Source organism: Canis lupus, chromosome 6, assembly GCF_003254725.2.
Source record: "Canis lupus dingo isolate Sandy chromosome 6, ASM325472v2, whole genome shotgun sequence".
Lineage (NCBI taxonomy): Eukaryota > Metazoa > Chordata > Mammalia > Carnivora > Canidae > Canis > Canis lupus.
In genome coordinates, this window is record NC_064248.1 from 15,154,840 (window position 1) to 15,182,780 (window position 27,941).

The window sequence follows — 27,941 nt, forward strand, 5'->3', positions numbered from 1 at the left end:
TCCCTTCTGTAGAATGGGGATGATGGTGAGCATTCCCCTGGGTCACAGCCCAGGCTTGTCTGAACCCACAGGCCAGGGAGACCCAAAACCTCAGAGACCACCTATGCTGGAAGGGTCGAAGGTGAAGACTCACCCTGGAAAATGCAGACACACCTCTTGTCTATGACATCTGGGCGTGCACTAGGACCCCAAAAATCATCCAGGAACCCTAAGTCCCCATGTGATGGATGGGAGTACACCCATGCAGGATTTTTACAGATAGGAAACTGAGGCCCAAACCCATGGATAGAATTGCCTCTGGGATCAGACATGCCACAGCCTGAGGCTGGTAGATCCCATTACACAGACAGGTAAACTGAGGTTCCCAGAGGCCAAGTATACCTGGCCCCAGATCACACAGCGAGGAGGGGAGGAGGATGTGAGGTCTCCCTTGTCAGGTGTCCCCATGCATGGCTGGGGAGGGGGCCCGGCCCCCACACCATTCCGGGTGCCCCTCAGGCTGCAGAGGCAGCAGCTGTGGGGAAGCAGTGGCCCTAGAGGAGGAGATGGGAGGGGTGCCCCAAATCCTCCTCCTCCTTCCAGGGCTCAACGTAGACTTGCAAACGTCAGGGTGAGGGTGGGGAAAGTGAATGCGCCCAAACTTGACATTTGCATTTCAAACACTTATATCAGCAAAACAAATAACAGTAATTATACCATTTGCATATTTTGTGCAATGATTGTTTAGCGAGGTAAGGAGGAGGGGCTCCTGCTGATGCCAGCAGCTCGGCCTCCCCACAGCTGTGCCTGCCCCACCCGCGGGGCATCCTGAGTCTCCATCCCATCCGTCACCCACTACCCACCAAGCCTGGGTAGGGGAGACCCCAGGGAGCAGGAGGACTCCTGACCTCAGGGTGACTTTCCTGACTACCTGGCCTGGCCTCTTGACTAAGGAGCCAGGACCCCACCTGGGAAATGGGAGTGCTGCTGGGTGCTCTGGGGCTCTGCTGGGGGCCCCCACACCACCTGCCAACCTCAGGCTGTACCATTCACTCCTCCAGGCTCTGTCCTTTGACCACTCCTCTGCCTTTCCATTCTCCAACACATCCCTCCTCCTCCCGCATCGTGTGGCCAACTCAGGACCTTTGCACAGGTATCCTCTTGTTTAGGCTTCCTCCCAGATCTACCCACGGCTGGATCCTTACCATTGGTGATTCAAATCCAATGTTACCTCCCAAACAACCTGATGAGCTAGGCAGGGCTGCTCGTACTGGGGCCAGGAACTCCAGCAGGTCTCAGTGGACCCATGGAGGTAGAATTGGGGCAGGGGGCAGGGAGGGGGGAGAGTCCCCCAACTCAGGGGAGAACCACGGAGCAAGCGGCGAAGGCTAGGCAGGCAGGCCAAAGGGTGCCCCCAGGTCTACCGGGATCTTGCTCAGAATCCCAAGCAGACCCCTTCCCAGCTGCCTTCCCGGGACAGTCGGGGGACATGGGTGCCCCACATCAGGTTCTGAGCTTACTTCTGCCCCCCCCCCCCCCAGTGACCTTGCTCCACTCCTCCCAATCTCTGCCTCCCCCCTCTTCCCACTGAGGGTGGGGGTTGCGGGGGTGGTCAGGGTTAGCTATGTGCCAAGGGTCTTGATGGAAGCTAATGGACCCCTCCTCTGCCTGCCCTTGCAAGGCTCTGGGTGGTAGGTCAGGCACATGGAGTAGGTCCCATGTGGGTCCCAGGCCTGGGTGACACCACCAAGCGTGTGCTGACCCACTTGGAGGGAGCTAGATAGGCTTTCACTACCCTCGGGGTGGATAAGGCTCACAGGCCTCTCCCCACAGGCTCTGTGTCCTTGCTCTGCCCCAGGTTCCCACCCCTGTCAAAGTGACTGCCCAGAGGTGAGGAGGGGCCAGGGGGGTGGGGGCCAGCAGGAGCACCTCAAACACTGATGCTCCAGAGACTAGGAGCCTGGCCATGACCGTGCAGTGCAGCAGGTGTGGAAGCAACTCAGACAGGCTGGGGGTGCTGCCTGGGGAGGGGCCCTGGTCTGCAGGGACGAGGCTCAGGCATGGTGGGGGCAGGCGGGAGAGCTGAAAACCATGTGGCCTGGCACGCAGCTCTGCCAGTCAGATGAGTGTGTGTGTGTGTGTGCACGCATATGTGTACGTGCATATGCACATGTGCACACGTGTGTGTGTGCTTACATGTGCTGGGCGTAGTGTCTCTGCTCCTCAGTGCTGTGTATTAGTGTGTGTGTGCACACGCGCACATGTGTGTGTGTGCACATGCATGTGTGTATGTGCATGTGCCCGTGTGTGCAGTCTCTGCTCCTCGGTGCTGACTGTGCATGAGAGTGTATGTGTTCCTGATCCTTGAGTCTATACGTGACTGCGGTGGTGCGTCTAGTTGTGTGTTTCTGTGTAGGCGTTTGTATATCTGAGTGTGTCTGTGATACGTGCATGTGGCTATGTGTATGCGTGACACAGTGTGTATGGCGGGCACGGTGTGTGAGTGCGACTGAGGTCTGCAGGCCAATGCCAGTCCTTCTGTCTTGGTCAGGAAGCGAGGGCCTGGGCTCCATGTGCCCATCCCCCCACAGCTGCATGCCCCCCACGCCCTCAGAGCTGGGAGAAGAGGGGGCCCTACATGCCATCACGGCCAGGCCAGGGTCCTAGCCAGAGACCACACGGGAAACCTCCTCGCCACCTTCTTCTGAATAATGATCACACCAGCAAAGACAATAACCGTGCAGGGCCTGGCTGCTGGAGGACTAAGGACCATGCACATGTTCCCAAAGCCCCACCAGGGAGGAACTACAGTGTTATCATTCTTGGTTTCCAGATGGAGAAACTGAGACTCAGAGTTAGAAGTGACGTCACTTGCCCAAGGTCACACAGATGAGCCAGGATCCGTGCCGGGTCTGCCCGAACTCTTGCTTTGTGCAGGATGCACCCTGACACATATACTCCCAGTCTGACTCCTACTTTGCAGATGAGGAAACTGAGTCCCAATTACATTAAGAGATTTGCCCTAGGATATTCCTCAGCTGGGCTAACAGCTCTGTGTTGGACTTAAAGTCAGGCAGAGGCAGCTAACAGGACCGTCCGATGGTAATTACAGCTCCACAGTCCCAGTGCTGGCTGCACACAATGCTACTTCCCTCCTCCCTTTAATCTCTTCCCACTCAGCCTAGATGTGGGGAAGCCGGAGCCCTGAGACTTGGAAGTGCAAATGAGGCCCCTTCCCCTGGTAAGCTGTGAGGAGCAATTAACTCCTAGCTTCACACCCCACAGCCTCACAAATTCCAGATGGAGTAAACAGTTAAATATGAAATATTAAGCCATAAAAAAAGCTAGATGAAAACAGAATTCAATACTTATCAGTCCTCAGGAGGGAGACAAGCTTTCCAAGCTCGGGAGGAATAGAATAAATTGTAAAAGAAAAGAGGCCGATTTGACCATATAAAAATAAGGAAGAGGAACATAAAAAAAAATAACAAAAATTAAAAGATATATAATATACAGGGGAACTCATTTGTAGCAAATGTGACAGGGAAATGACACCTATCTTCATTATGTAAAGGACTCATTCAAATTCGTTAGGGAGACACCAACAATGTATCAACAAATGGAGAGAGGAACAGACACATAGGACAAAACACAGGTGGTTGATGAGTATGTGGGACAATGTTCTACCTCTTGCATAATCAGGAAAATCCACATTTAAAAAAGATACAGTGAGATACCATTTAGGCTCATCAAAGAAATAATGATCTAAACGCAATATCCACCCCCTCCCAAAAAAAAAAAAAATCTCTAAAGATAATACCCAGTGCTGGTAAGGTTATGGTGAAACAAATCTTTTGGAGTCACCTGGCAAAACAGATCGGAAGCTTTTAAAATGAGCACAGCTTGCAGCAGACAACTTGCCAAATGGAAAACTAGAACTTTTCCTTCGGGATCAAGACCACCACAAGGATGCCTGCGACCAACACTGCTACCAACACTTCTGTTCAACAGGCTACTAGTGGTCTTGTCCATTATAGTAAGACAGGAAAAAGAAATTAAAATGATACAGTTTAGAAACAAAACAAAGAAACAACACTGTAGCTATTCACAGGTGCTATAATTGTGTACATAAAAAAAATCCCAAAGAATGTATAAATACAGTAATGGATAAGAGAGCTTGCTTAGAGCGCTGGAGATAAAATCCATACACAAACATGGACTGGATTTGTATACATCTGCAGTAAGTAGAAAATAAACATTTATTAAAAAGTCAACACTGCAAATTGATCTATAGATTCACTGCAATTGCAATCAAAATCCCAGAAGATTTTTTTCTTTGCATGGAACTTCACAAGCTGATTCTTGGAGTTATAGCCGTAAATAACTCTGTTGAGTCGGGGTTTCACTCTATCAGATAATTATAATTTATTATGCAGCTGCAGTGATTGAGATAGTGTGATCTTGGTACAAGATTGGACAAATGAACCCAAGGATCAAAGCAGAAAACTCAGAAAATGACCTAGGAATTAGCCCTTGATATGACAAAGGAGGCAGAGTATGGAAAGGAGGAGATGCCAATAAATTAAATTGTGTGTGGGAGAAAAGTGAACTTGAACCCCAACCTCACACCACACACAAACTCAATCCCAGGTTGATCACAGACCTAAAAGGAAAAGAAGAACTATATATTTCAGAAGACACAGAAACATTTATTGATGACCTGGAGGCAGGCAAGGACTTCTTCCTATTTACCCACACAGAATGTACTGATAAATACTACAACATACAAATGAAGAGTTTCTGCTCTTAAAAATATACTCTACAAAGAATAAAACCACAAGCCACAAATGTTACAAGGTGGATATCTTCCTTCTACTTGGAGAGAAAGCTATCTCACTCGGAATCTATGAATGCCTACAAATTAATGAAGAAAATACAGACACCCCAAAAACAAAATGGGGGGAGGTCTTGAAATGGCATTTTCACAAATGAGGACATCCAAACAGCCAAAAAAAACCAAACCACATTCATGAAGGTGGAGAAGCTTTGAAAGCCTGGCGACACCTTGTGTTAGCGAAGGTGTGACTCTCGTCCTCTGCACTGGGGCACAACGTTTCACCGCCGCACTGGGTGGTAGGAAGCCGCACACCCCGACAGTGGTGATCCCTTCCCCGGGTGTAAACCTTCCACGCGGGCACACGCGCAGCAGAAGAGACCCGGAGAGGTTCATCACAGCCCCAACCAGGGAACGGCCCCGATCCAGGTGTGGAGCAGAACACTCTACGGCAACGAAGATGAAGGAGCCCCACCTCCTGATGCTGGATAAATCCTCCCCAAATACTGTCGACTATCGTCGTAGAAAATACGATGTTTGCAATGGTTCTATGTATATAAATGTCAAAAACATGCCGACCCAGCATAAATCGTCTGGGGATGCTGGCTGCCTTGCTCGGGAATAAACAGGGCTGTGATCAGGGAGGAGCTCTGGGGGCGGGGGCTCCGGGGGGCTGACCGTGGTCACACGGCATCCACTCAATGATGATCCCATCTATTCCTCATATACAGTGTTTCTGTATTCTCCTGTACTTACTGTGAGTTACATCTCACAATTGTAAAAACAATCAACCGGGCCGTGGGAGGAAAGCCAAGCCCATGCCCTTGAGCCAATAGGCTTCCTCCTAAGAAACGATTGTAAGAAAATAACCCCAAAGAGGGGGGAAAAATGTCTAGCCAAAGATTTCCATAGTCACTTAATGTAGAAAAGAAAAAAAAAAAAAGTGGAGGGGGAAGCAGTCGACGTGCTCAATAGCAGGAGAATGACTACATCTATTGTTGCACACCCTTACCGAATACTGCACCGTCATTTTGGTAATGCTGATGAATATTTTGCAACTTGGAAGTCGCTCAGGATCAGTAAACAATCGGATCTGACAAGTGTGTTCCCAGACAGAGATCCAAACACATATCGACTCCTCTCACACGGTCAGGGAGGTTCTTGTAGCAGCACCATTCAGGGCAGCCCAAAGTCACCAGTCACCTGCTGCCCAGGTGTCCAGCAGCAGCAGCAGGAGAAAAGCTGCTTCTTCCCAGAGGGGGGGTCTCTGTGCCCAGGAATACTACACAGTGGTGAAGACGCAGCACGCCACATCCAACCACCGGGAGAGGGAGCCTCACCAGCAAACCGCTCAGCACGAGAAGCCAGACAGACCATGTAACACACGGCTCTGTGTACGCAGGTGTGCAGACATGGACAGAACAACGCTGTGAAGCCCGGGAGGGCGCTGGCCCCGAGAGGCATGAGGAGGGGGCGCCAGCTGTTCCGCTCTGGACTTGGGTGCCGGTTAGACCTTGTGGGAAATGCGCTCGGCTCGGTGGTAACCTGCAGTTTGGCAACTTTTCTGTATGTAGCCTACGTTTCAATTTCTTACACATTTGGGGGTTTTTTGTTTTGTTTTGTTTTTTAAAGATTTTATTTATTTACTTATGAGAGACACACAGAGAGAGGCAGAGACACAGGCAGAGGGAGAAGCAGGCTCCCTGTGGGGAGCCCAATGCAGGACTCGATCCCAGGACCCCGGGATCACACCCTGAGCCAGAGGCAGACACTCAACCACTGAGCCCCCCAGGCGTCCCTGTTTTTTTTTTTTAAGGGGTGATGGACACCAACTCCATAACAAACATTCGTCTCAAAAGAAAAAAAGACCAGAAGGAAATTCTCTAAAGTGGCAATGTGCTCCACACTGTGGCAGACCCACGGCTTCTTTCTGCACCTAGCAGCATCTCCATACCCCCTTCGGGGAAGAAATACAGAGACAGTTTTCAAAATAAAAAAAAAAATAATAGACTATTATATATATTTAAATGCTGGCCAATAAAAAGTCTGTGTTTATGCTGACCAGCCACTGCAGCTCAGGATGGCCACCGGACCCTCGCCCCAGGCTCCAGCCTTCCTCCCGAGGACTGACAACCAACGTGCACGCAGATCTGCGGAGCAAAGCCAGAGGGAGCCCGGGGGGGGCAAGCAGGGAAGAGAAATTGCGGCAAACAGAGGCGGGAATCCCCAGAAGGCATTCGCCTCACGAGGGGGATGTAAGCACCGTAAATTTGATACGTGCTTATTAGAAACAGGAAAATGAGGTTTGGAATTTGCTTGTTTGCTGAAATGAGGTTGAGGTCCCCTCAGACTCTAATTGGCTAAAACTTTGGTGAGATATTGCATTGCAGGCACAACAGAAGGAGGTACGGAGATGGATACAAAACCTCAAGGAAAGCCCGGAGCAGGTGCTTACAGGAAGCCTAGACCCCAACCCACGTCCACCCAGCCTGGGTGCCTCTCTTCCCTCCACCTCCAAGCTGACCTCCAGGCTAGCACTGAGGGTGATGACTGCTTAGGAGGCCCTGACTACCCCCCACGCCTTATTTCTCACTTACCACCACCCTGACCTAGGAGGGGAGGCCTGTCTTTAGACTCATTCTATAGGGGGCAGAACTGAGGTGCGGGGAATAATTTGCTGTGCTCCCCACTTCTCACCCTGCTCACCAGCCCGTGTTAGGCAGGCTGCCTCCCCATGGGATGTGGTGCCTGGCAGGGGAGGCCCATGGGTTGCCCCTGGCGCCCCTGTTCCCAGATCCACAAGTGAGTATGCTGAAGGTGGCACATGTCTTACATATTCCCAGAAGAATGGGTATGGCTGGAGGACACCCCTGAAAGGCCTGAAGTCACATGGGAAATATTTCAAATTTGGCAGATACTAGGACACCTGGCTGGCTCAGTGGTTGAGTGTCCACCTTGGGCTCAGGGCAGGATCTTGGCATCCTGGGATGGAGTCTCCCATCAGGCTCCCTGCAGGGAGCCTGCTTCTCCCTCTGCCTGTGTCTCTGCCTTTCCCTCTGTGTCTCTCATGAATGAATAAATAAAATCTAAAAAAAAAAAAAAAAAAAAAAATTCAGCAGATACTGATTTTCACACATGTGTTCCAGAGCCAACTGTCCTCATACTGTGAACCCTTCTGATAGATGAGAAAACAGCCCCGTAGACCCCAAGGCCAGGGGGAAGGCAGCCAGGACAGGCACTCAAACCCCACACACCCCACACCCCCAGGCCCATCTCCATCCTTTGTTCCAGCTTGTGGAAGGGTAGTGGGAGCTTGGAGAGGCTGGGGCTGGTCTCTGTCCTGCATGCTCCCCTAACAGCCCCGACAGCCCCCAGCAGGGGAGGAGGGGCCATGAGCAGCAGCCATCCTAGGATTGTCTGCAACCTCACCTGTGTTCTGGGGGTGGCAATGTGGGCCTCAGACCCTGCCCCCACCCCCTCTGGAGCCTGACTCAGCATCTCTCCTCTCTGCCCCAGGAAGAGGGCCACCCATCCCTTCTCCCTAGCTTAAAGCACATTCTCCCCACACTGCCAGCAAGTCCAGGTCACGGAGAGAAGTGGCTTCTCCAGGATCTCAAACTGACTGGCAGGGGGCTTGGCCTCAGAGACCGGTCTAGACCAGTCACCTCAATGCCACCTCCTCCAAGAAGCCTTTCCAGGCTACCTCACCTAAAGGAGGAACCCGATGGATGCCAGTAGATCTCCTGCCCAGGCCACTTTGCAGAGCCTGGTCACTCCAGCATTTCTTTGCTCACTCATGTCACACCCACTGACTATCAACTCCGTAAGGGCAGGAACCACACCCCTCTCCTCCGTGACTGTGTCTGAGGGTCCACACTAGCACAGGGCTTTGTACACAGTAGGTGCTCAACAGATGTACACCTCATGAGAGCATGGATTTTGTCATGCAACCTGCAGGCCTGGCATGAAGTAGGCCACAAGTTTTGCTGAGGGAATATTTGTGGATGAATGAGTGGGGATCAGCTAAGCCAACAGCAGCCAGGATTTAAAAGCAGGGGCCATGGACAGGGGGCTGCATGTGCTCCTCTGCCCCCAGTCAAGGTCTGGCCTAGGCCCCAGTCAATGAGCTTGCTCCTGCCCCTACACCTCAGTCCATGACCCAGGGGAGAGGATGTGGGCTGGCTTTGGGAGGGGTCTGGACAGAGCCGGTGGGTCCCCCTCCCTTTGGACCAGCGCCTCCCAGGGTTCACAGGCCTGGAGGCAGCAAAGGTTTTGGGCACTGGAGTCAGCAGAAGAATCTGGATCCACTGAGCAAGAGCAGACTCATCACAGGCCTGGCCTGGCTGGGCAGTGGGTTCTAAAGTCAGGGGGCCAGTCCCTCCCTGTGCAGACCAAGTGGGTGTACAGGACTCTGATGGCCTTCATGACAACGAGGATCTATAACGTGTCATGGCACAGATTGAGAAGGAAGGGACACAGACCCACAAGGGCTTCTACAGTGCTGTACTTTCCCATGGGGAGCAGGCGGCCGAAGCACTGCGTGGTCACGCCTCGGGTAGCAGCCACACCCTGGCTCGTTGATGGCTGGGGTCAGGGAGACAAGAGTCTGGCAGAAAGGGTTTGTTTTTTTCCAGGAATGATTCTTAGGCCAGGTCCAATGAACCCAAGAAACTCAAGAGCAGTTTCCAACGCCTCCAGCCCTGCAGGGTCAGCCACCAGCGTGGCATCAAGGGACCCCAGTGGGTCAGGTGTGTGGCCAGCTGCCCTCAAAGCCGGTCTAAGCTTGCCAAGAGCAGCTGGGATGGCCAGGGGCGGTGACGAGGCATCATTCCTGCAAGAGTCCCTGCCTCCAGGCAGGCAGGTGCACCTGTGCAGGAGGAAGGGGGGTGGGGGGGGTGGTTTCCCACCTCCAGGCAGCAGGACAAAGCTTGGGACCCACTTCCAGGGGCAGAGCTCATGCCTATGGGTGACGGAGAAGCCAGGAATCCCCTCCACAAGCCTGGCCCACCCCCCTCCATCCTCCAGGCCCTTTGTGACGGCACCACTGTTGCCATGGGAACCCTGCCAGCTGAGCCGATGACTTCAGGGCAGAAGGGGAGGAGCGGAGCCCGCCGCCTTGCTCCTGCAGCAAAGGTCTTGGACAATTAGCCAAATGGCAAAGGAAGCAGGGAAGCCGCTTGGCAGAGGCAGAACTCGGCCTTAAGATGAGGGAGTTCCAAGGGTGGGAGCCGGAGGTGGGTGTGGGCGATCCCGCTCCCTCCAGAGGGGAAGGGGGGTGCCCACGACTGCCTGGGCCAGCCAGGTCCTCACCGCCAAAGCTGGCCTCAGTTTCCCTTTCCCCAAAGCGGGACAAAACTGCCAACAGGGCTCCTGGCTGGGAATCGGGAAGCCCCTTCACTTCTTCCTGAAGCCTCAGCCCAGGGGCCCTGATTGGCTCGGCTGCCTCTGGGGAGCTTGTCACGTGGGCCCCACCTGTCAGCACTGATTCGGGTCTCCCAGACACCTGCTCTGCGCCTGGGGTTGCCATGGGGACGGGTGGGGGGGTGCATGTGGGCACACCTATCTGCACTCCTATGGAGCCAGGGCCACTGCTGAGATGTCCACATGGGTGCGCATGGGCTGTGCGCGTGCACACACACACACACACACACACACACACACACACACACAGGCTTGACCGCCGTCCCCTCCAGAGCCTGAGAAGGAAGGATGCCTACTTTTACTCTCCTTCAATCCCACTACTCCAGAATAGGGATTCAAGAAGCTTCTCTCATGTCCAATTAAAGAGACAGAAGCTCAGACAAAGGAGTTAACTGGTGCAAGGTCGCTGAGCCCTCAGAAAGTTCCAGAGCTGGGGAGGGTGAGGGGTGGAGGTGGGGGAGGAGGGTCTCAAGAGTCCGGAAAACTCCTCTGCCCGTGGAGCCCTGCCCTCCAGCTAGCTGCAGGCTGGCATGTGCTCTGCATCCAGCACACAATGAGGAGAAGCTCATGCAATGCAACCTCCCCCATCTGGACCATGATGGCCGTGGCCACCGCTGATCGGCTCCAGTGTTTCTGGGCTGCCTCCTCCTCAGCTGCACTCAGACACACCCCAACCCACAACCCTCCCCAGTGCCATCCCCTCCCCTGCCTCCATGCCACCGGGCCCTCCGGCCCACCTGAGGAGAGGGAAGCACCACTCCAGGATGGACAGTGAGTGGACGTGAGGCAGAGGGAAGGACCTCAGCCCGGATCAGCACAGCAGCCACAGATGGTGCTATCAGGGGCTTCTGAGAGCCCAGTCTTAGCCGAGTGGGCTGGACAGAGCTCTCCAGGCCCCAGTGACAGGCTCTGGGAATCAGACGACTGCAGCATGGGGGAAGGGGAGCCCCTCTGCCTCCATGAGAAAGGCTCCCACGCCCTCAGGAGGCTACAGTACCTCTGCCTGCCCCTCACGGGCAGCTTCCACTTCTACCCTATCTTCCAGTGCAGGTGGGGAAACTGAGGCCTAGCATCAGCCAAGGCTTATCCAAGGTCACAGAGCCGGGAAATGGGAGACACCAGGAGGGTCTGACCTGGGACTGGGTCACCCATGCAGTGGGGGACGACAGGAGCCACTGGTGCCAGCACCATCCCCACCAGCCACCCGGCCGTCCTGGCTGCCCTCGGCACCCATGCACCAGCCCATCCTGAGGCCCAGTGTTTCTGGGCTCAGCAAGCGGACGTTACTGGTCAGGAATGCAGAATTGGCCTTTAAATACTTCAGTGATTTCATGCCGTGGCATCTCCCTCTTCCCCAGCCGCCCGAGGCGCCGGGCCGCGCCGCTGAGGCCTAATGAGCTGTGAAGGTCCATTTTTCAAAGTTAAACATTTGCCGGGCTCCCTGGCCCAGCCTTCAGATGCAGCCTGGGTGCGGGACCAAGAAGCCACCCGGGGAGGCTGTTGTCCACATGGATTCCCATAACACTCTCAGCTCTCACTGCCCACCAAGGCCCATGGAAAACCTGCACCAGCAGCCAACTTATGGACACAGAGCCAGGGTGGACAAGGCCTGGGGAGCTGGGAATCCCAGCCCAGTGCAACCTGCAGATGTATGAATCCCAAACTTCTCCCTTTACAGAGGAGAAACCCGAGGAAGGGAGCTATAAATCCTCTGGTGTTGGGGACCATGGAGTCTTACCCACAGAGCCAGGCACAGGGCAAGGGCTGAATAAATGTTTGCTTCTAGGAGTAGCTCACCTGAGGTACAGAGCAGTTAGCGGCAGCCATGGATGAGACCCTGGACCCCAGAACCTTGCTCCTCTGCATTGGCCTGGGAGGACTGGATGTGACCTGTCTGCCAGGACCACTGTCAGCTTCCAAATGAGGTGACCTGGCCCCTGGTCTCCATCCTGCCTCTTTGGGGGTGACTGGAGGAAGGAAATGTGAATTTGTCCTCTAGCAGAGAGGGGTTTGAGCCTCAGATCTCCAACTAGGCTCCACAAGCTTGGGCAAGCCACTTCTCTGGGTCTTAGTGTCTCTATCTGCCATTTGATAACATTAATCTCTTGAGCTGGGTCTTCTTGCTCCCATTTCTTCCAAGTCTCTATCTACACTGACACATTCCAATCCCTGTAGGCACATCTGTCCACCATCTTTGCCAACATCATCTGAGCATCCAGCTTTCAGTCATTCACGTATCTATTCATCCATCCACCCATTCACCCTTCTACCATCCATCTGTCCATCCACCCACTCATCATCCATTTTATCCACCCATCTACACACTCACCACCTCACCCATCCACCTGGCCATTTATGGGTATATGAAGAATGCAGCAAGCATACAATGTGCCAGTTCTGGGCCAGGGCTAGAACCCAGGTCCCCAAATCCTGACCCATGACTTTCCCAGTATGCCAGGTACTTAAAGAGCTCTGGGAGTACCTGTTCCATTACTGGATATGACTCCGATCCCTGTTTGCTTAGGAAGAGCTCTTCCCCCCCCTCCCCCCGCCAACTCTAGATCTCTTGGAGACACTAAAGGCATGAAGGCACCATCAAAGCCTGCAGCCCCTGTTGACCCTCCTTCATGACCACATGAACCTGGTTAGGAGCCTCAGACTCTCTCCCTGTAACAGGCATATGAACAGAGGCTTTGGATTGGGCCCCACCAGGAAAACTGGCAAATGGACGATATGGCTAGGGGATCCAACAAAATGACTAAAATAGAGGAACAAGGTACATTTTTCCCTGGCCACTAATCCCATGGCTCCTCAAGGGTCTATGGCACACTGGGTTCCACCACCAGCAAAGGTGGGACTAGGGCCTGCAGAGACTAGACCACAGCAGATCCTAGGGCAAGAGGCACAACTGGCTATATCAATTGCACCAGACACCCAGAAATATATGCATGGTTCCTTAGCAACCATAGCTGTAGGGACTGAGCTGGGAATCTGTGTTTTTCCCTACGTGGCCCCCCTACACTTGTCCATCTGTACTCTCGCCCCCCGACGCATTATATGACTGGAATCGGATGCTGTGGAGCCCTGAAATCACTCACATGCATACATACTATATACAGTGTGCCATGTAGAGAGGCTAAGGTAAAAAAAAATATATTATTACTCAATCAGAAAAGGAATGGACTACTGATAAAAACAACAGCTGGATAAATTTCCAGGGAATTGTGCTGAAAAAAGATCCAATCCCCAATTTATATATGGTATGATTCCACATATAACATATTTGAAAAGACAGAATTTCAGAAATGGAGAACAAGGTAGTGGTTATGAGGCTCAGAGATAGGGCTGAGGGGAAGGAGATGAGTGTGGCCATAAAGGGCAACAAAAGGGAACTTCTGCCAATGGAAATGCTGGGTCTGGACTGTCTCCCTGTCCTTATCCTAGTTGTCACACTGCATGACACTTTTGCAAGATGGTATCACTGTGGGGAACTGGGTAAAGAGCACGTGGGATCTGACTGCACACTAACCTAAAAATAAAACAAGATTAGGTTTAAATAAATAATGCCATAAAAAATTGATGGCATTTTTAATAAAAGATGTAAGATCAACTGGATTAATATATGGAAAGAACCGAAACTTGATCCCTACCTCACACCATAGGTAAAAAATTAATGCCAGTTGGACCACAAGTCTATCAAATGTAAAACAATAGAGCTTTTAGAAGATGGCACAGAAAAGCATCTTCAAGAACCTGAGATGAGAAAACATTTTGTTATAAGCCAACAAAAAAGCACTAATCATGAAGGATGACTGGACTCCAATAAAATCAAGATCTTCTCTTTTAAAGATATAGCCAGAAAAGTAAAAAAGCCAAGACACAGAATAGGAGAAGATATTTACAATCTACACAATCAAGAGTAGAAGTGTTTAGAGATATATTAAGACTTTCTATAAACATATAAGATCAAGACCTCTTAGGAAAAAAATGGGTAAAGGTTTTGAACAGATACATTATAAAAGAGAATATTCAGGTGGCTAATCTACTTATGAAAAGGTGCTCACCAGTAGGGCTAAAATTAAAAGGACAGACAAATATCAAGTGTTGGCAAGGATGTGGGACAACCAGTGCTGAACTGCCACTAAAAGGTGAGGCACACTTTTGAAAACTGTTTGGCAGCAACTACTAAAATCCAACATAGGAACAAACCTAAAACACCACCGCTAGGTATCTGTTCCACAAAAGACAAGTACAAGAATGTATACAACAGTCCTATCCACAAGTACTGAAGACTGGAAACAACCCAAATGTCCATAAATGGTAAAAGAAAAAAATGGGTGGGATACTATAGAACACTGAACATGAATTATGTCTAAAGCACCAACATTTAGGGACCTCATATATATTTTGTTGAGCAAAAGGAGCCAGCTTCAAAAGAACACATATGGTGTGGTTCCATTCATAAAAAGCATAGAAACAGGAAAAACTAATTTGTAGAATTAAAAATCAGGAAAGTGTTTCCCTTTGAAGAGGAAAGAGGAGTGGTAATAACAAAGGTAGCTGAGGGGCTTGTGAGATACAGGCAATGTCTCATTTCTTGACCTAGATGGTCCTTAGATTTCATTTTGTGATAATTTATGGAGCTGTATATGCTCAGTTTTCTAGAGTTTTGTTTTCAGAAGATAATACCATGGGGTAGGACTTGTGGCATGCTATAGTAAAAAGGTCACCAAAACCATAAAACTAGTCAAAATGATTTAAAATAACATTTTCAACATCTAAGAAACCGACCAAAGGCATTTACGCATGAAAAACTACTGAACTTTGAATAAGACAGAGTAAAGATGGTGTTCTTGCCTGAAACTGCTCCCATCTCCCCACTCCCAGCTCAGCTGGTGCATCATCATAACAGGGTGGCATAGGGCAGGGCAGGCCATGAAAACTAGAAGCTTCACTGCCAGAGGCTGATTTGATTCAGAGCAGAAGACACAAACTCACGGTCAGCAGCAGTGGTGTCCGTAATAAGTGGCAATCTCAGTGCGAGTGAATGGGAAAAGCCAGAGACTCTACCAGGCAGAGGCTGTGATCCTGGCTCGGGCAGCAATAGACCAGTGGATTAGCTGGAAATCTGACAGAGAAAGACATGAAATGTGACAGTCGTAGCAATGCTCTATAAGCTCTCCAAGTGCACCCAGCCGATGGGCAGCACACATGCAGAGGAGAGAGCAGAGACAGTCCAAGAAATTCACATTTCCTTGGCTTGCTGAGAGCCTACAGACACACACAGAGGAGGCACAAGAGGTTCTTGTAGAAAGTAAATATCAGGCAGGCTTGAAAACTGCTTGGTTCTTAAATGTGCTCTTAAACCCACATGCAGATTCATCAGCACATAGTGGAATCCTGATAGGTGGCGGGTGTTTGTGCACACCTCTGACCAATCATTGACTGACCACTAAGCTAAGCAGACACAGAGACGATCCTCAGGAAGCCAGAATTAAATATAAAAGCAGGGATTTAAAAAGGAGAGGGGGACAAAACAGAAACATTAATGGAAAATAGATTTCAACATTTTGAAAGAAAACCCAGCAAAATACCAACTTTTGAGTCAGGGAAGGGGGAGATCAGAACCTAGAGCTGCTATAAAATATTATCCACAATGTCCATTTTCAACCCCAAATTGCAAGACATGCAGAGAAATAGGAAAGGGTAACTCCTATTCAGAATTTAAAAAGTCAATACAAATTGCCCATGAATATCACAAGATGTTGTATATAGCAGATAAAGACTTTAAGGCAGTGATCATAAATCTGTTTTTAAAAAAGACCTCTTAGAATTGTGTTTAAGGAAAGAAAGTATGATGACAATGACTCAAAAATAGAGAACCTCGAAGAGAGAGATGATTCAAACAATGGAACTTCTGGAATTCCATAGTATGATAGTTGAAGTGGGAACTTTGTGAGAGATGGTAGAAGAATGACAGTGAATCTGAAGCAGATCAAATGGAATTACTCGATCTAAAGACAGAGAGAAAAAATAGGGAAGAAAAACAAACCAAGCCTTGTATACATGTAGGACACCAGGGATACCAACATCCATGTGGTAGAAATCCCAGAAGAGGAGAGAGAGAGAGGCAGGAAAAATATCTGAAGAAATAATGGCTGAAAACTTCCCAAATTTGATGAAAAACATTAACCTAACAAATACAAGATCCACCTCAAGGAGGATGAAAACAAAACCTCCACATTTAGATGGTTCATCAAACAGCTGAAAGAGAAAGAGAAAATGGGGGAAAGTGGTCCATCCTGTGCAGGGTGAAGACAGTATGATTGATGGCTGACTTCTCATTTGAAGTTATGGAGGGGAGAAAGCAGTGGAACAGCATTTTCCAAGTGCCGAAAGAAGAAATGTCAGTCAAGAACTCCACATCCCGTGAAAGAAACAGGAAGGCAAACTAAAGATATGGATAGACAAAGACTGAGGGAAGGTGGTGCTGGCAGACCTGCTTCACAAGAAATAACAAAGGAAGTCTGTAGGCTAAAACAAAATAATGCCTGATGTAATTCAAATCCACAGAGAGAAAGGAAGACCACCAGAAACAGTAAATGCATGGGCAGACATAAGAGTCTATAAGGGGTGCCTGGCTGGTTCAGTTGGAAGAGCATGTGGCTCTTGATCTTGGGGTTGTGAGCTCAAGTCTCACATTGGACATAGAAATTACTTAAACAAAATTAAAAAAAAAAGAGTACATAAAGGTACTTTTTTCCTTTCCTTAACTTCTTTTAAAAATACAAGATTAGTGGCACCTGGGTGGCTCAGTTGGCTCAGCTTCTGACTCTTGATTTTGGCTCAGGTGGTGATCTTAGGCTCCTGGGATCGAGCCCTGTGTTGGGCTTCACACTCAGCATGGAGTCTGCTTGAAATTCTCCCTCTCCTCTAGCTCTTCTCTCTCTCTCTCTCTCTCTAAAATAAATCTTTTTTAAAATTAAGAAATAAAATATAAAAATAAAAACATGATTACAGTAAGCAATAATCATAACAGTATGTTGTTGGGCTCTTAGCATATATTAATGGAATATATATGATAATAGCATAAGGACAAAGAGACAATGGGACTGTATTGGAACAGTTTCCATGTTTCATCCATAACTAAATTAGTGTTAAACTGAAATCATTTGCAATGAGTTAAGATGCATATTGTAATCCCCAGGGCAGCCACTAAGAAAATAACTTAAAGCAATATAATATAAAAAAATTAACAGAGGAATTAATATAGTACACTAAAAATATTTAACACAAAAAGAAGGCAGCAAAGGAGACAGAGAAGGGGGAAAAGAAGAAATATGTAGAAAATCAGTATGAAAAATGTAACTACATCAAATACAAAATACTTTAAATGTGTATGGATGAAACAGCCCAATCAAGAGTCAGAGATTGTTAGACTGGGTTAAAACAACAAGATCCAAATACAGATTATCTAAAAGTGTTATGCTTTAGGTTCAACCATATTGAAAGCAAAAGGATGGGAAAATATATGCAAACAGTAACCATGACAGAGCTGGAGTGGGAACCTTAATATCAGAAAAAATAAACTTTAAGAATCATTACCAAAGCCTGGGGCACCTGGGTGGCTCAGTTGATCAAGCATCCAAATCTTGATTTCAGCTCAGGTCATGATCTCAGGGTTGTTAGATCGAGCCCTGTGTCGGGATGTATACTGGGATTGGAGTCTGCTTAAGATTCTCTCTATCTATCTCTCTCTCTCTCTGCCCCTCCCTACCCTTTCTATCAAAAGAAAAGAAAAGAAAGATTACCAAAGGCAAAAAGTGACATTCATGATGATAAACAGGTCCATATCTCAGGAGGGCATAACCATTAAATGTGAATATGCCAGCAACAAAAGAGCCTCAAAATACAGTAAGCAAAAATCAACAGAATTAAAAGAAACAGGCAATTCAACAATAGTTGGAGATTTCAATACTCCATTCTCAATAACTGACAGAACTAGACAAAAATCATGTAAAGATGTAGAAGAACAACACTATCACCAACCTGACCAAACTGACATTTATAGAATAATTCCATCCAGCAGAACACATATTCCTTTCAAACACTCATGATATATTCTCTGGGGCAGACATGTGCCAGGTTATAAGATGAACCTGAATAAATTTAAAATGAATAAAATTGTAGAAAGTATAGTCTCCAATCACTATGGAATTGAAAAGAAATCAACAAAGGAAATAAATTGTGAGAAATCCCTCAAATATTTGGAAAGTAAACAACAGAATTTTAAATAATCCCCGAGTCCAAAGAAATCACAAAGGAAATAAGAAAATATCTTTAATTAAATGAAAATAAACCAGAATATATCAATCCATGAGATGCAGTTAAAAGTAAGGCTTCATTTGAAATTCATAGCTTTCAATGTATATTGGAAAAGAAGAAAAATCTCAATAACCTGAGTCCTAACCTTAAGAAATTAGAAAAGCAAACTGGACCCAAAACAAATTAAACAAATAAAATAATAAAGATCAGAGCGGAGATTGAAGGAATAAAAAACAGAAGAAAATAGACGAAATCAATGAAATCAATGAAACTAAAATTCGGTTATTTTAGAAGATCCATAAAAATGACAAACCTTTAGCTAGACTGACCAAGAAAAAAAGAAGACACAAGTTACCAAAATCAGTTATTAAAGAGGAAACATCATTACCAATCCTACAGAAATTAAAAGGAATATAAGGAAATACTATGAACAACTTGATGCCAATGAATTAGACAATTTAGATGAAGTATACATATTCCTAGAAAGACTACAAATTATCAAAACTGTTGCAAGAAAATCTGAATAGATTTATGCCATATTTTAAATGAAGAATTTAAAATACCCCACAGAGAAAAGCTCAGGCCCAGATGGCTTTAGTGGTAAATTCTGTCAAATATTTAAAGAAATAATACAGAAACTTCACAAACTCTTTCAGAAAAGAAAAAGGAGAATATCTCCCATACTCATTCTATGAGATCAGTATTTTTTCCCCTGATAGCAAAACCAGTCAAAAACATCATAAGAAAATAAAAGATCAACATCCCTGAGGAACACAGGTACAAAAATCCTCCACAAACTACTAGGAAACCAAATCCAGCAACACATAAAGAGGATTATATAGGTGGCACTTATCCCAGGAATGCAAGGCTGGGTTCGGGGTTGGCATCTGAAAATCAACTAGTCGTATACCACAGTAATAGACAAAAAGACAAGAGCCACAGGATCATGTCGTAGATGCAGAATAAAACCAAACCATCTGACCAAACCCAACACCCAATCATGATAAAAATGCATAACAAACCAGGAGCCCAGGGGACCTCCTCAAACCAAAAGACCATCTATGAAAACCATGGCTAACATCATACTTGACATTAAAAGACTGAACGCTTTCCCTGTAGGGCCAGCAACAAAGCTCCTCTGCCTTTCAACCTTTCAGCATTATTCTGGAGGCTTCACTAAGTGTAGAAAGACAAAACAACAACAACAACAACAACAACAAAAACACAATGAAAGGAATCTAGTTTGAAAGGGAAGATGTAAAACTCTATTTGCAGATGACATGATCCTGTATGTAGAAAATCTAAGGAGTCCACAAAAAGTCTTCTGGAACTAGTTAATAATTAAATTTAGCAAGATCATCAGATAAAAGATCAATATACCAAACTCAATTTTATTCCTAAGTACTAGCAACAAACAATCTGAAAATGAAATTAAGAAAATTATTCCATTCACAATAGCATCAAAAGATATTTACAAATGAATTTAACAATAGAAATTTAATTAGCAAGACTTGCACCAGAAAATAAAAAATTGCTAAGAGAAAATAAAGATCTAAATTCATGGAGACATTCCATGTTCATGGATTGGAATACTTAATAGTCCCACAATGATCTATAAATTAAATACAAGTCCATCAAAATCCCAGCAGGCTTTTTTTTTTTCTAAATTTTTCTAAATTTCTAAATTGTCTAGGAAATTCACCAGCTGAGGCACCTGGATGGCACAGTCGGTTCCAAGCATCCAACTCTTGGTTACAGCTCAGGTCGTGATCTCAAGGTCTTGAGATGGAGCTCCGTGCTGGGCTCACCACTGGGCAGTCTGCTTAAGAATTTCTCTCCCTCTGCCCCTTCCCTCCCTGCTCCCGCTCACGCATGCACCAGTGCACACATGTTCTCTCTCTCTCAAAAAAAAAAAAAAAAAAGAGAGAGAGAGAGACATGCAAAGGGCTTAGAATAGCCAAAACAAATTTTCAAGAAAAACAAATTTGGAAGACTTACACTCACATGTTATAAATTTCAACAAGATAGTAGGGTTCAGGTATAAGAACAGACATGTCCATCAGTGGAGTAGAAGTGACAGCCCACAAACAAACCCTTACCCGTATGGTCCCCAGAAAACTTCAGGCAGAGAAGGTAAGTTCTCAAAAAAATTGTAGAAGGACAGTTAGGTCTGGACTCCAAAAACTAAACTTAGATCTTTACACACTGTGCCCAAATATTCACTTAAAAATAAAGAACTAAGCATTCACAAACGCAAGAACTAAGACTAAAACTCGTAGAAAAAAAAAATAGAGGAAAAGCTTTGTGACCTTGGATTAAGCAAAGAATTCTTAAACACCAAAAATATAGAAGAAACACAATAAAGGAAAAAAACAGACAAAACCAGACTCTACTATAAATAAAAACTTCTGTGCCCTAAAAGCCACATTTAAAATACTGAAAGATGAGCTACAGACTGGGAATAAGGTATTCGCAAGTCGTATTCCCAACAAAGGGCTTGTATCCCAAATGTATAAAGAATCCTCTCAATAATTTTGAACAGTTTTGAAACTCAATAAGACACATAAACCCATTAGGATGGGGAAAACATTTCAAGAGAAATTTTATCCGAAAAGTAATATGAATGCCTAAAGAGGGCATGAAAAAAACGTTCAACTTTATTGATCATTAGGGAGACGAGACAGGACCTGAAAGCATAGCGGGACACGCTCCACCTGAGTCTCTACAATGGCAAGACTAGGGCGAGTGTCTCAGGAGTGCCGAGCAGCCCCCCGGAGCCTCGCGTACCCCGCTGTGGGAATGGAAGGTGGTCCAGCCACTTTGGAAAATCAGTTGGTGGTTTGTTAACAATTTAAATATAAACTTACCATATGACGGGGCAGTTCTAATGCAGGGATCCACCCAAGGAATAAAAACACCCATCTACAAAAGACTCTCCATCAAAGAAAGCAGTGTTATCCATACGAGCCCCAAACTGCACCCCATCCAAATGCCCGTAATAGGTGCACAGATAAATAAAACTCGGTATATAGAAAAATGGAATCCTATTAAGCAACGAAAGCCTACAAGGTACTATCGTGCTATGGGATGCGCAAACCTGGAAAACATGCTGAGTGAAAGGAGCCACGTGCAAAAGACCACATGCTGTAGGATGCTACTGATGGGAAACGTCCAGAAAAGCTGCATCTCGACAGAGAGCCACAGATCAGTGCTGGGGGCCAGACGGGGACCTCTGGGGGGATGGGCACGCTCTCAGACTAGCTTGTCGCCATGTCGTGTGACACCATCAGTACATGGGAACCACGGAAGAGCACCCTCCGGCAGGTGCGTGCCGATGTCACAGGCAGGCACGCTGCAATGTCACGGTGTGTGAACGCTCGCTCCCTCGGAATCAAGCTGCCGAAGAAGGAAGGATACGCGTGCCAGTGCACTTTGCATGCACGCCTCATGGCCTCTGCTTGCCACTGCCTTCGTGACCACCAGAATAACATACAAGCCCCCAAGGCCATCAGCCTCTGCCACCCTGTCATTAGGATTTCACTCCAAACACGACCTATGGGTCATTTCCCTATGACCTTGGCCACAGACCCACTCCATGGCTACCTCGCTCCCTGACTCCTGCTGACCCTGTCAGACAAAGAACCCCAGGGAAGCAGGAATAGAGATGGAGCGGCCTGGGCCCCACAAGCCCCTCCCTTGGCCCTTGGTCCCTGGCCCAGGGCAGGCCCCAGTTCCTCTACATCGGAGGCCAGAGCCAGCTCCGGGTTGTCCGTGGCCAGTGAGTCATTCTCCCCCCTCACCCATCTGTAAAATGGGCAGAGGGCTGGCTTGTAGGGGTGTCTGTGATGGGCAGATCTGGGCTCTGGTGAGCCTGGACCAAGTCATCTGCTTGTGCCTTGATATGTTCATCTATGGAATGGGCACACAGCACCTCCCTCCCTGACTGTGTTAGGACCCCAGGGGTGCTGGGGCAGCCCCCCAGGATACAAGACAGCATGGCATGGGAATCCTCCCAGCCCAGGGGACTTGAGGTCCTGTGGTTCCGAGAGCTCCTCTGAGGTGGAGGTTGGGGCCAGCGGGTGGGACAGAGGCCATAGGTGCTGAGCGGTGCCAGGCGGGGAGCTGAGGAAGCCAGACAGCTGGGGCAGAGCACCTGGGGTTGGGTCCCTGCCCCTCCCAGCCTGCCCCCTCTTTTGGAAGAACACAGCTGGAGCAGCCCTAAGGCTCTGATTTTGAAGCACTGCCCATCTTCATCCTATCCACCAAGTACCCACACCCCCCATCTCCTATCCCCCAAAGGGGGTTTTCTTCCTGAATTCAGAATTTCCAGACATTTCAGAGGAGGGTGGGAGCTGGAAATGGCCTGAATTGGATCCTGCCACCCTGTGGCTGTGTGACCAGGGTGACAGGTGCCCCCGAGGATCGGGGCTTTCCCCCACCCCCACCCCATCCCCAACCCACCACCTTCTACCACGGTAAACACAAGAGGCCTTGGGGCCCTCTGTGGATGCTATGCTCCCCGCCAGGACAGCCAGGCCCCCTGCCTGTATACCTACCACCTGTCAGCCCGAGAGGCCCTCCTCCCCTTGGCATCCCAAGGACCCCACAAGGGCACGGTATGATATGTGAGCCTTGGTTCCAGGCTCTGTGCAACACCTGGCACAGTGAAGGTGAACCCACAATTGAGCCCCCACCCAAGCCGGAGAGAAGCTCCCGCCCACAGGAGCCCTTCTCCCAATCCCACCAGAGAGAAGCACATCCCTGCGCGTCGGTATACACAGCGTGTCCACACCTGGGCACGTGTCCTGTGAGAGCCCTCCCGGGGCACACACAAGCAGCACATTCCACTGCACAAGTCCATATGGCAGGACGTGTCCTCAGGAACATCCAAGCATGTGCTGATACCTGCAGGGTCGTCCAGGTGTTTGGGCGTGAGGTCTACATGTCACTTTAGAGTGCCTGGGCACACCTGTGCCCGAGTGAAAGACGGGAGCATGCAAGGCGCATGCACACAAGCGTGTGCACAGGGGCGTGTGGGAGAGGCCGCATGGGTGTGTCCCAGCGCGAGGCTGTGTGTGAATGTGACCCTGTGGCAGTGAGTGTCTGTGTGTGCATTTGTGCCTGTTGGAGCGTGGGTGTCTTTGCGATCCAGGCACAGCTGCCCGCTTCAGCCCTGACTCGTGTGGATTAAGGCCGGTGGCAACACTGGGTTTCTGGTGAGTTGTTTTTCTAAAAAGCTGTCTCTGGCGAATCACATTCTTTCAGTCCTAGCATGTTCTTGCTCTGTGGGGACAGCATAATGAGGACACCAAAATAAGCCTGCGTCTGTCAGACGGCAGACGCCTCCGAGGCCTGTGTCTGGCCTGCCCTCCTCGCCCAGGCCCAGGGGCACGGGCAGTCCAAGGGGGTGGGGGTCTTTGGGAGCCCCAGGAGCCCCACATGCACCCTTCATGTTATACCCTCAGTCTGCTCTACTGAATTTGCAAAAAAAAACAAAAAAAGCAGACAACAAATTCATTTCACAGAATCTCAGCCGTCAGACTGGGGACTCAGATGGGAAGGTGCCCTTCGTTGGGCCACGGCCCCTGCATACTCCTGTCTCCAGGAGGGGGAGGGGGAGAGGGAAGCTCTCCCAGGAGGGTGTGGATGCACAAACGTGTGTGAGTGCGTGCACACGTGCACACAGAGCGCACGCCCCAACACATACACACACACACACACACACACACACACACACACACACACACACCATCACTCGCAAACTCAGATCTGAGGAGCGCGTCTCCAAAAGGAAGCTCGCCCTGGCTGCCAAGAAGATTCCCAGGGCACCACCTCCACCCGGCACCACATACTGATCTGGACTTCATACTCATCCATGTCGGGGAGGGGGGGGTTCATCTCCCCCAGAAAGACATCTCTGAAATGCTAATGGATGTCAAAGGGGCCACAGGAGTTGCTTTATACGATCCTGTTCTCTGCACAACGCGTGCCTCATTTCATAACGGATATAAATGGGAGAACAACAGTTCGCTTTACAGAATATTTTTCTCTATAGGAACTCAGCTCTGATTTTTTTAGGCAATGTCAAAACAGAAGCATCCTGCCCCTGTGTTGCTCCACCGCCAGCATCATCAGCCTGATTTGGGCTACCCCAGCTCCCCCAGATATCGGCAGAGGCTCCCAGCTGCGTGGCTCATTCCTGCTCATAGCCCTAAGAGTCCTGCCTTCGCCCCCAGACAGAGGGATCCTTTACACATACAAGCCATCCTCGTGGCTTACTGCTCAGACTCCCCAGAAAGCTCCCCAAGGCAAAAAGAATGAGACCCAGCTCTTCCCAAGACCTCTGCCACCCTTCCAGACTGGGCACCGTGACCTGTCCTACTGGCCTCTTGCTCCTGGTGGTCGGCCACACTTCCTCCAACGCACCAGGCTCACTGATACCCAGGGCTTTGGCATTTGCTGGCATTTCCCCAGCACCCTCCATCCCACCTCTGCATGGCAGTGGAGAGAGGGACACAAGGGCCAAGTGGGGCCTCCCGAGGGAAGCCAGGATTGCAGAGCTGAGCCTCACTCGACAAAACGGAAGCCCTGGGGACACCACGAGCAGCAGCTCTGTCTTCTACAGAACTTGTGTCCATTCAGACTCAACCACAGCAGGCCACCTACCCTAGTCTTCCCTCCCACTACAGAGAGACATGAGACTCAGGGAGGGAAAGAAATACACCCATAACCCAGGCCTCCTGACCAGGGCCCATGGCACCCCAGCCCCCAACTCCATGCCCAGCCACCACATCCGAGGACACAGTTGTGCTTTAGGCTTCATTGGACAAATGAAAGCACCAAGGCTTAGCCACCCGCTGATCTGCAGCCAGACCCTTCCAGAAGCTTCCATAGGGCTATAAGAGGCAGGGATACCCCCTCACACACACAGGAGGGATAAACAGAAACCCAGAGCAGGCTCAGGAGACATATCCAGGGGGTCCACGGCCCTTCAGGCTTCCAGGTCGGTTGTGGAGGAATGGGATGGTAGACGTGGCCTTCAGGGAGGAGCAGAGAGCTGGGTGTCCAGGGTGCTGGGCCAACACCTGCCCAGTCGCTCCTTGGGGCTCTGTCTTCACAGCACAAGACGGGTATAGCATGGCCTGCCTGCTGCCCCCAGGCCGTGGAGCACAGCCTTCTCCCCACAGCGCAGACCGTGTGCCGTCAGGGTCCCAGGAACCCCCCGCCTAGACGAGGCTCTACCCCCAGAGCCACTGAGCTGTCCTCAGGCTTGAGCGTGGAGCACCACGTGGCGGCCTGCCTTTCTATCTTGGTGTTTTCTAAACCAAAGGGAGCTAATGACAAAGAGGTGCCTCAGTTGGATCCTGTTGGAAATAAAGCCAGAATCTGTCGGTAAGCAGGAGGGAGCCTCTGGGCTGCCACTAGTCTTCTAGGGCTCCCGCCTCCCGGGAGGGCTCCCACAGGACCTGGCTGGCCTCCTTGCACGTGCCTGGGGCCGGCCTGGGCCTCCTGTCACACTGTGCCCAACTGCAGTGCCATGGATAGCTCTCAAGGCCCAGGGCTTCCCAAATGCCATTTTACAGAAGAAGCCACCGGAGGGACAGACAGCAGAGAGGTTAGCATCTGGGGGGATCCTAAGGGGGGTGGGTATGCGGCCCACAGGCCAGTCTACTGTGTATAGAGCTGTGGGCAGGGCCTCGGTGGCCCCGTCTGTGAGGCAGGCAAGCTGTGGAAAGACCCTCTGCTCTCCCCAAGGTGGAGCAGGAGGCATGGTGCAGGCGATGCTGACGCCGGCCTGCTGCTCTGTCTGGCCCTCGGTCTCCCCATCTGTTAAACAGAAGGGTTCAGAGCACTGTGGAATGCCACGGGTCCACTCTGATGGCCGGTCCCAGGCTCTGCCCCTCACCTCCTTCACCCTTCACATGGGTGCTCAGAGTGGTCTCTCTCTACTGCTCAGCCTTGTTTGGGGATGCGGAGGCATTACGGATGGGGAGCCCATCCCCAGAGCCAGTGGAGGGAGGGGCCTCGAGCGGGTTTGCAGGGTCTCTGCCCAGTGGGTGAGGCCCAGCTCCCAGCACCACTCACCGCTCCCCGGGAGGCCTCTGAGCCTAGACACCTGCCCTGTCCTTCTGGGTCATCCAAATGCTGCCCGCCCTCTAGGGGCTGCCACGACCCATCCTGGGGAGCCCCCAAGCCTGGGGCAGAGCAGTCCCCCCCCCCTCCCAGGAGGAGCTGGCCACCAGCTTATGGAGGAGGGAAACCCTGAGGAACTAAGGCTCATTGTCGGACAGGAAGGGAGGCGTCCGGAGGGGACTGAGTCAGACATAGCACCACGCGAACAGCCCCAGGGGCAGCGGGGTGGAGTGGGGGCTGCCCATGAAAGGCCTTCCTGTGGCCTTGGCCCCAGTGCTCAGATGCTGGGCCAGCCTCTGTGACTCAGTCTCCCCACTGCTTCTTGTCCCCCAGAGCAGGGAGCCAAGCTGTGCTCATTTTTGACCCTGAAAAAGCTGTCAACCCTACTAGGCCCCTGCTGCCCTGGGCCTCAGTTCTTGCTTTGTCTCCAAGCCTGAGGCCAGCCTGGAGGAAGCGAGCACCGGGTCCTGGCTCCCTCCCAGGAGGATTCTAGTCATGCTCCACCATCACCTGTTGCTGTGTGACCTTGAGCTGATGCTAGACCCTTCTGGAAGATGGGCCTGTATGTATATATCTGTATGGTCCCATTTATTATCTGTGTCCCCCCACCCCAGACTCCAATTCCGCCAATGCCACAGCCTTGTCACGGTCTTGTCTCAAGGCTCCAGGTAGAGCACACAGTAGGTCCTCAATATGTTTGCCGAATAAACCTTCAGGGACTCTTCCAGCTTGAATGGACAGGAGTCTTGGTTCCTGCCCCCATAAGGCCACTGGGTCCCAGGATGGTCCCTCTTACCAGCCCCCTCCCCCAGGAGAGCTTGGCAAAGCCAGGTCTCAGCCAGCCAGACCTGGACCGGTGGGGTGGAGGGTGAGGGACAGGCAGGACAGCTGAGTGTCCATAGCTCCACCCCACTTCCTGCTCCCCTCCAGGGCCACAGACTGGCATGGGGTGCACAGGGGTGGGGGGTGCACAGGGATTAGGTGTCCCTAGCAGTGGAGGCTGTGCCTGCCTGTCTGCCTGCCTGGTAAGCCTGGAACCACCACACAGGTACAGAAGCCCTGTAACCCCCCTCCACCCCCACTCACTGTGTGACCTCAGACTACAGCCCACCCTCAATCTCCCCAGATATACAGCAGGTGCTGGGATGGATAACAGCCAAAGCCCTTCCCCATCAGGGCCTCCAGTCCCCTGCACGGGCGGCACCCAAGGCCAGTCAACACCCGAGCCTCTGCTGGAAGAAATAGGAAC

General features: G+C 49.9%; 1 protein-coding gene across 10 annotated transcripts in view; it reads right to left on the reverse strand.

Moving 5' to 3' along the window:
• The window catches only part of ELFN1 (extracellular leucine rich repeat and fibronectin type III domain containing 1), a 73,004-nt gene that overhangs the window by 37,859 nt on the left and 7,204 nt on the right, over positions 1–27,941 (reverse strand). Inside the window, exon 1 of one of the 10 annotated variants that reach the window (XM_049111208.1) lies at positions 15,233–15,371. The exons of 8 other annotated variants lie outside the window; for them this stretch is intronic. The gene's annotated coding sequence lies outside the window, so the exon portion shown is untranslated. Of the gene's footprint in view, positions 1–9,720; positions 9,851–15,232; positions 15,372–27,941 lie in introns of those variants that run through there. One more of the 10 variants, XM_025416056.3, reaches the window with a different exon arrangement.